Source organism: Limulus polyphemus, unplaced genomic scaffold (genome assembly GCF_000517525.1).
Source record: "Limulus polyphemus unplaced genomic scaffold, Limulus_polyphemus-2.1.2 Scaffold463, whole genome shotgun sequence".
In the NCBI taxonomy this organism is placed as follows: Eukaryota; Metazoa; Arthropoda; class Merostomata; order Xiphosura; family Limulidae; genus Limulus; species Limulus polyphemus.
In genome coordinates, this window is record NW_013666073.1 from 275,514 (window position 1) to 283,316 (window position 7,803).

General features: G+C 29.3%; 1 long non-coding RNA gene across 1 annotated transcript in view; it reads left to right on the forward strand.

Annotated features, from left to right (window-relative positions):
- The first annotated feature begins 353 nt into the window (after positions 1-353).
- Positions 354-7,803, forward strand: part of LOC111085551 — an 11,929-nt gene continuing 4,479 nt past the window's right edge. The window contains exons 1-2 of the long non-coding RNA XR_002610371.1: positions 354-814; positions 4,621-5,199. This is a non-coding gene — a long non-coding RNA (uncharacterized LOC111085551). The remainder of the gene's footprint in view (positions 815-4,620; positions 5,200-7,803) is intronic.

Here is a 7,803-nt window from a genome sequence, read left to right on the forward strand (position 1 = left end):
GTGTATAGTTAGTGAGTAATTGAACTGCAGCCAGAAGTATTATTGACGTTCGTTTAGCGCGATTGTTGAAGTTGAGTGTATCGGTAAAGTTATATTCGGAAAGAATAAACCAGTTTTATCAAGTAAAGACTTGTGTCGTTAAAATTTCGTCGGAACGAAGTTACGGAAAAAATCAATTAACAAACGGAGACGTAACAGTATGTATTTTAAGAGGTCTGAATAATGCGCGCGCGCACGCACACACACACAGCTAAATTATTTTAGGGTTTTTTTAATACTTCCATTACAAGTATCAAGCAATTTACTAATATAAATAGTTTCTCAATCACTGTTATGTCGTATGAAGTCAGCATGAAAATCTCTGGTATTGGACAAATGGCTCTCATTGGATGTAACAGATGTAGTGTGGTTCATGATTATCTACTTTTTATTTACTTTCACTGAGAGGTTCTTGTTAATAATTGTATACATTGGTGAAAATCATGCAAACAACTACAATGTAAACCATGTTCTAAACAGCATGGCAATATATTTGCTTCTTTTAAAGTTGACCTTATGGGCACTGTGACAATGTAAGCAGCTTCTGTCTGAACAGTTTATGATGGTATAAACTAAGTTTAACAATATGATGTAAAATACATTTTAGAAAGTATTATGAAGATATCCACATTCCACAGTATGAAGTGAACCACGTTTTAGACAGCACGATGACATAAAAGTTTTGTAGGGAATTAAAAGTAATCACGTCATTTGTTTTAGTCACATACTGAAGATGAGCCACATCCTGATGATGAAGCAGAAGAATTGCAGAAATGTGAGTGAAGAGTTGTTCTTGATTAGCATATCAACAAATCTTATGTAAACAGTAGTGTAGCTTTAGTGTGCAGATACTGTTCTAAAACCTCTAGGTCAGTCTGGATTCTTGCATTATTAAGCAGCTTTATTATATAGTATTACTTGATATTAAAGTCCTGGAAATATGTAAGGTATGCAAATATTCTATGAACTTGTGTGATAGTTATACATCAGTAGTTTTCTTTATGCTCTTCGTCTGTACCTATTCATTTTGTCAGAGAACTAAGTGTAATCTCAGCCTAAGGCTAGGCATATTTTATACTGGGTAGATATAAATGCCTGTGGATTTTTACCTTTAGGCATGACTTATCTCCTAATACACAGCTTTGAGCTGAGCTTTAGATCTGTGTTTATAATCATAATCTTCACTTAATTTTTTTTTTCTTTTAATTCAGAGGAAGATGAATATAAAAGCATAAATGTTTTGGTTGAATTAATGTTGCATAGCTAGGATTGCTTCGTAAGAAATTATATCTCGAAAAGAGAGAGAGAGATCTCAATTTTTAAGTCATTGTAGCAAATTGCATAATATAGAGGAAATGCAATCAATTTTAATGGATTTTGTTTGTTTATTCAGTTTCATTGTATGACTGTCACTCTTGAAGTATACATGATACCATTGATTTTTGTAGTTGTTGGTCTTTGGACTTTTAATGTACAGGTATTTTTTCAGTTCATTTTTGAATAAATTAACATTATGCATAAATGAATTGCTGTTATTACAGATTGTTAATCCTTATAATAGGGATATAATTGTCCCTTTTAACAATACCAATGGAACAATGCTGTTACGGGTGGGTAAACCAAGGCTGGGAAAAACAAATTCCCTTCTCTTATCAAAAATAGTTAACTGTATACTGCCTTCTGTTAAATTAATGTCTATATTTAAATAATGAGCATGTATATCACTGTTATTACTTCTGTTTATTATAAACTCTGTTGGATATATAATTCTTGGATCATTTGGTTGTTAAGTGAAATTAAGTCATCTGTGTGATAAAAGTATGCAAATATATATATATTTGGGTTTAACACCTGCTTTAAAAAGGAATATTTATAGAAACCACATACAGTTTGGCCATGTTTGAAGAGAAATTAAGTGCCAATTGGAATACTGACTGTTTGATTATAAACTTCATCATTAAATGTGATTTTACTATTTAAAATACAAAAACTACATATAATTTATTAATATTTGGTGAATTTATTAATTATTAAGTAATTATTTCTGCATCTATAAAATTATCAAATAGATCATTAAAGACCCTAATTATATCTTTCAGATATATTTTTGTATATAAAGTAGTGAAATCATAAATAATCAGAGTTGGCTGTTTGTGAAAGAGTTTAAATTACTTAAACAATCCAAAACTGGAATATTGTTTTTTTTTATGATCCAGAAATATTCCAATCATTTGAAGATGGTAACTTTATTTTTTCAAATAAGATATTCAAAATATTAAGTATTATAGCAAAAGATTTAGTAACTATATTTGAAAAGTTGGTAATATACCTGAACTCAATAGTTTTTTTTTATGTAGATTTGGAATTAAATATAAAAATAGTAGTTTGAAGCAAGAAGAGTCTAAATAAAAATATAGTTATTACTAATTTGAAGAAAGTCATTAAAAATAGAACATTAATATAAAGTACTTTTGTACAAGTATTTGTTGTATTAATTTCACTAGTTAAAATTTGTACATATAATTTTTTACATATAAAAGCAAAATTACAACTAGCTTTAACAATGGGTGTAATAATAAATTGGTTTTGAATTTCTTTAATTTTATTTGTAAAATTATTAAAAGAAATATCTATCTTATATTTAGAAAAATTTAAAATTCTTAATCGTTTTTTTATAAAATGAATAAAAAATAATTTCCATTCAAATATAGTAACCAGGTGTAACAAGTTTTTTTGTTTTTTATTGATTTTGATAATATAATCATCAATACCTTTTTCCAAATCTTTTAAAATATCACCTTTATTTGTCATTTTTAAGATTCTAAATTTAGTTTCTTTTTCTAAAATTTGTTTTAATTCTTTATCTTTTATAATATCTAAATTACCTGTCATAACAAGATTATGATAAGAGACAATAAATTCACTATTGATACAATTACATTACAAATTATTTAATTCCTGAATAAACATTTTACAATTAAAGAGAAGGGGTCCTTTAAGTTTATTATACTTAAAACTGGCTATAGGTTATAATGATTTAATAGAGAATTTTTCTTCCTGAACATTTCTATGAACTAAAGGTAAAGTTAAATCATAATATATTTTATGTTTGAAATCTATTACAATATATAATTTTTCTATTTTGTTTTTCCTGAAATACTCTTTGGAAATTGGCTCCATTTTAATCAAAATTTAATTAAATCTATGATTAAATCTTTAATGTGAATAAATTTAAATTAAAAATTTAACAAATATTTTGATAAATATTTCAGTTTTGTATCATTTAATTCAAATAGTTGTTCTGTATAAATTTTTCATTCAAAAGCAGAATCTACATTTTTTTACAAAAATTCTCAAAATTAATCTATTTTTACCTTTACCTCAGATTTTTTTCCCTTTAACATTATAACTATTAATCCAAAATATACATATAATACAACTACTTTTACTTAAAGAATCCACACTTTAAGTAAAAGTATTCTGTTAATAAATTGGTGTTATGTACTTTTTCTAGAATAGTAATTTTTGTTAAAATGATCTATTTCAATGCAATGAGGAAAGCCTTTATTACTTTGAGACCTATGTAGGTTAATAGTTAAGGATTAGTTGTTTGCCCTATGTACTTAAGACCACATGTACCACAAGTTAACAGATAAATTATTCATTTTACATAGTAGTATGTCTTGACGTAAATGCTGAATATCTGTAGCAACTGGATAAGTTAGGCATCTTGAGCTATAGTAACTCTCTCTCTTTTTTTCTTTTTTTTTTTTGATAAAAAGAAGTAGCCTATTTAAATAACTGGCAAGTAGCTAGCTAGGCTAAGAACCAGTATATCAATGTAGTAGAAAAATCCTAAAGAGGAATATTCTTCAATAGGAAAAAGGAGAAAAGGGTGATTAGATCAACACTTTAACATCATTTTTTGCCAAATCAATAAGTACCATACTATGCAATACATTAATTGTTCATAGGCGATTAAATGGTAAGAATCTCTTATTTTGGTTAACATCATTTAAAAGGGTTGAGTTTGGGTGTTTTACTTTGTAGAATATTTTTATCGAATTTTTATTGGGTTGTTTTAATTCTACATTAAAGTTATTTCTAAGTACTAAGGGTTACTGCCTTACCACAACTGGCTGCAGACAGCGAAAGGCAGTTGGAGTTGAGTTGATGTTGGTTCAAGCACTCAATTCCTAACCCTTAATTGATTCTCCTTAGTTGCTGGCAGGTTTTTCCTCAGTGTTTGGATTTCGTTTGACAGATGGAATATCCCCAACGCATTTTGGTGCTATGACCACCGGCATAATCCTTTGTGACTTAAGGATGACAGTAAGGATTGGTCGCAGAGGCATGTTTTTGAATTTCAACTATATTGTGCTGCTTTTAGATATGTGTGTATGTATCCCTTTTAGTTGCTTAATTTTCCCAATGTTTTTATTTTTTATATTACATGTTTTGATACTTAGAACTGGAAGGATAACCTGGAAAGTCATAAGTATTTTGAATAAATTTCAGTTTGTTTGCTCAATATCTTGATTTTCGCAAACTACTATTAGAGTAAAAACAAACATTTTACAGTTATGGAAAATGTTCAGATGGAAAGTAGAAAAAGAAAATCAAGGACAGGAAGAAGCCCTCTTCTGGTGACAGATCAACATGTATACACATATGGTGAAATTCGACGACAACTTTCATTTGGGGACAGTCCTCTACCTGAGTCAGCATTAGACTTAGCATTGCCAAGTGACAGTGATAATAATTTTGATCATCATAGCTCTGAAGAAGAGCTAGAAGTAATTAACTGTGCTGAAAATGTCATCACTTGGAATAGCACATACCCTGAAAAAAAGAAAATGGTCACAAGCAAATTGTTTAAGTAGTGGAGATATCTCTGCATTCTCGGATGATGAGGTGCATGATGTGTTGTGTGTATCAACTCCTGTGGAGTTTTGTGCTTCCCCTCCTACTAATGTGCACAAACCTAGTAGATCTCTCTCATCCCCACCAAAAGTCTTTAACTTAGCCTTTGCCAACATTCCCTCTTTTGAAGTCTGTTCTGTTTCCCCTCGTAAAAGACACAGACAGATGTATGGTAATGGTGGAAGTGGGGATGGAAGTATCCAACGGCCATGCTTGGATTTTGAAAAAATGCAGCAGGTAAGAAATATCCTTTCATGTATTTAGCTAATAGTACTTTTTCACCTAGTATGAGACAACATTTATGTTGGAGCTCTGAAACCTAATTGTCAAGTTATTTTTAAAACAGGATAATTGGTCAATGCTGTAACTTGCATGTCATTTTTTTTTTAATCTAAACATAAGAATGAAATATTTTTAGCTGTATTTATGATTCAACTAAAGAAGTTTCAAGAAAAAGACTTCTCTTAGGCGTAACCTCCTGTAAATATCTTTTGGTTACAAGTTCTGTCTTTTGTCTGTGGGAAAGCAAATTATTATTTATGTGTGTGTATGTGTAATATACATTTGCTATAAAGCAAAAAGGAGATAATTATTATTCTTTATAATCAGAAGATAGCTAAAGAAAAAAAAATAGTGTTAAACAAGTAACAGATCAAGCAAAACATGTCTATATTTAACAAAGTAGCTGAATCAGGGCTGTGTTCTGATGACTTGTTGTGAAGCAAAGGTTAAATTAATTTTTTGAACCTGGATTTTGCTCCTGGATTTTCCAATAAATCAAAATGAAATAATAGTTGCTTAATAACAGATAGCATGATCTACCCATGTAGTTTTAAAATTTTGTTTTACGCATTGTATTCTTCAGTACTGTGGTTGATTCTGAGCTTTAAAAGATTTTTGTAGGTTATTATTCTAGCATTAAAACATTGTGTAGCTGGATAAGTACATTGTACATGTATCATAGGCATGGTTCCAGGCTGAAATATTTTCAGCAAGCCTTTGTAAAAAGCACTATTTGTGTTGTAGATAAGATAATTTGTATATTGGCTTCATCAGGCCAAACAACTTTTAAATTATCATTTAATCAAAACCTGAAGCTGTTTTCCAAGAATTCAAAAGGTATGTTGTTCTGCTGAAATGAAAACCAATAATATCATTAAAAAAGACTGTGTACATTGTTATCACTTAACTAACAAATAATTTCTAAAAATGTTATTAAGGACATGAAATTATGTATTCATTTGGTTTGAATGGCTTGTACATGTATTAACAGATTATGATTTAGTGTAAATATCACTGTTTTAACATCAGTTTAGTTGTCTTAGTGAGAAAGAGTTACTGACTCATTTGTATTATTTAAAAAAAAATTAAGCATTAGAAAGTTCAAGATTCTCTAATTTATTATGAAGCAAGTAAAGTAAAAAAAACAAAAAACAACCAAACTTGTCCTGTAATCAATGTAGGAATAGAAATGTTTGGGAACAAGTAGTCTTCATGACAGAACATCAGTTGCTAAAGAAATGTCGGTAAAAGATCAAGATAATGTAACAGAAAAAAAAACTATGAAAGTGTGAAAAGCTATACTTACAACTTGCTATTTTAATACAAAACAATAATATAGAGTAATTTTGTTACTTATAAACTTTTCAGTTTCAACTCTTAGTCTAATTTTGTAGATTTTGAAAAATGGCATGTTTGAAAGTTTTGTTTTTATTAGGTATCTGTCTAATGGGTTAGGTTTGTTTTCATAGGTTCCATAGTAACCAAAAGAAACAAAAGTTGGAATGCCAGTCTTTTCACACATTTTAAATCTGTGCTTCATCGAGAAATAAGGCTTGTTTTATTCCAAATTTTATGCTTCTAAAATTGTTTGCATTTATCAATGAGTTTGTGGAATACTGATCCTGACTGGTAATTTGATTATGCAATCCAGTTGTGAGGATATTTTGTCCATACTGGTAGTTTTCACTACGTAGTTCAATTGGTGGGAAATTAATTCAGACCAGCAGTTTTAATTGTGGAGGCCAGTTGTTGATATAGTTGTCCAGACTGGTGATTTTTACTATGTAGGCCAGTTGGTAGGATAGTTAACCAGACTGATGGTTTTGACTTTGTAGCTAGTTAGTTGGATAGTTTTACAACTCTCCAATTTCAAATTACCTACTTGTCATATAAGATTATTTGACATATTTTGATTTTTTTTTACATTTATCATGAAAGCACATTTTGCTGCATCTCAATTTTCAATGTATAAAATCTAAGCATTACTAGAGTTTGAAGCCTATCTACTTGGAAATAGGGCTGCAACCAGTGCATGTTAGGGTTGCTTTTAAATGGGATATACAAACTTACTTCTAGAATTTGATTTGCATACTCCTTCTGTTCTAGAGAATCTAGAACATATAGTTATGTACATATAAGCCAAATAAAGAGGAATGTACAATGGTCAGTTATGTGTGTTTTGAAGAATCTGGCCAACAGAAATGTGAATAACCTTCACAGTGTCATTGTGATAAGAATCTGACCAAACCAATTTTTGTAAGAGGTTCATCAAATAACCACATCTTTCACTGCTTAAACAATTTAAAGCAAACATAGTATTGGTAAAGCAAAAGTTTCAATAAGAAATAAACATTTTTTCAAATAAAGTAAAAAAAAATTTGTAGAGCATCAAGTAAAAAATGTGGTTTCCAGAAGTCTTCCCACTCTCACACCAATATTTTTTAAGAGGATTGAAAAAATTCAGTTTTTAAATAAACACAATTACTGTGTTTTTACATAAATATAAAATATACACCTGGAAAAAAGTTAAGCACCCCCAAATATTTTTCAGGATTGCTT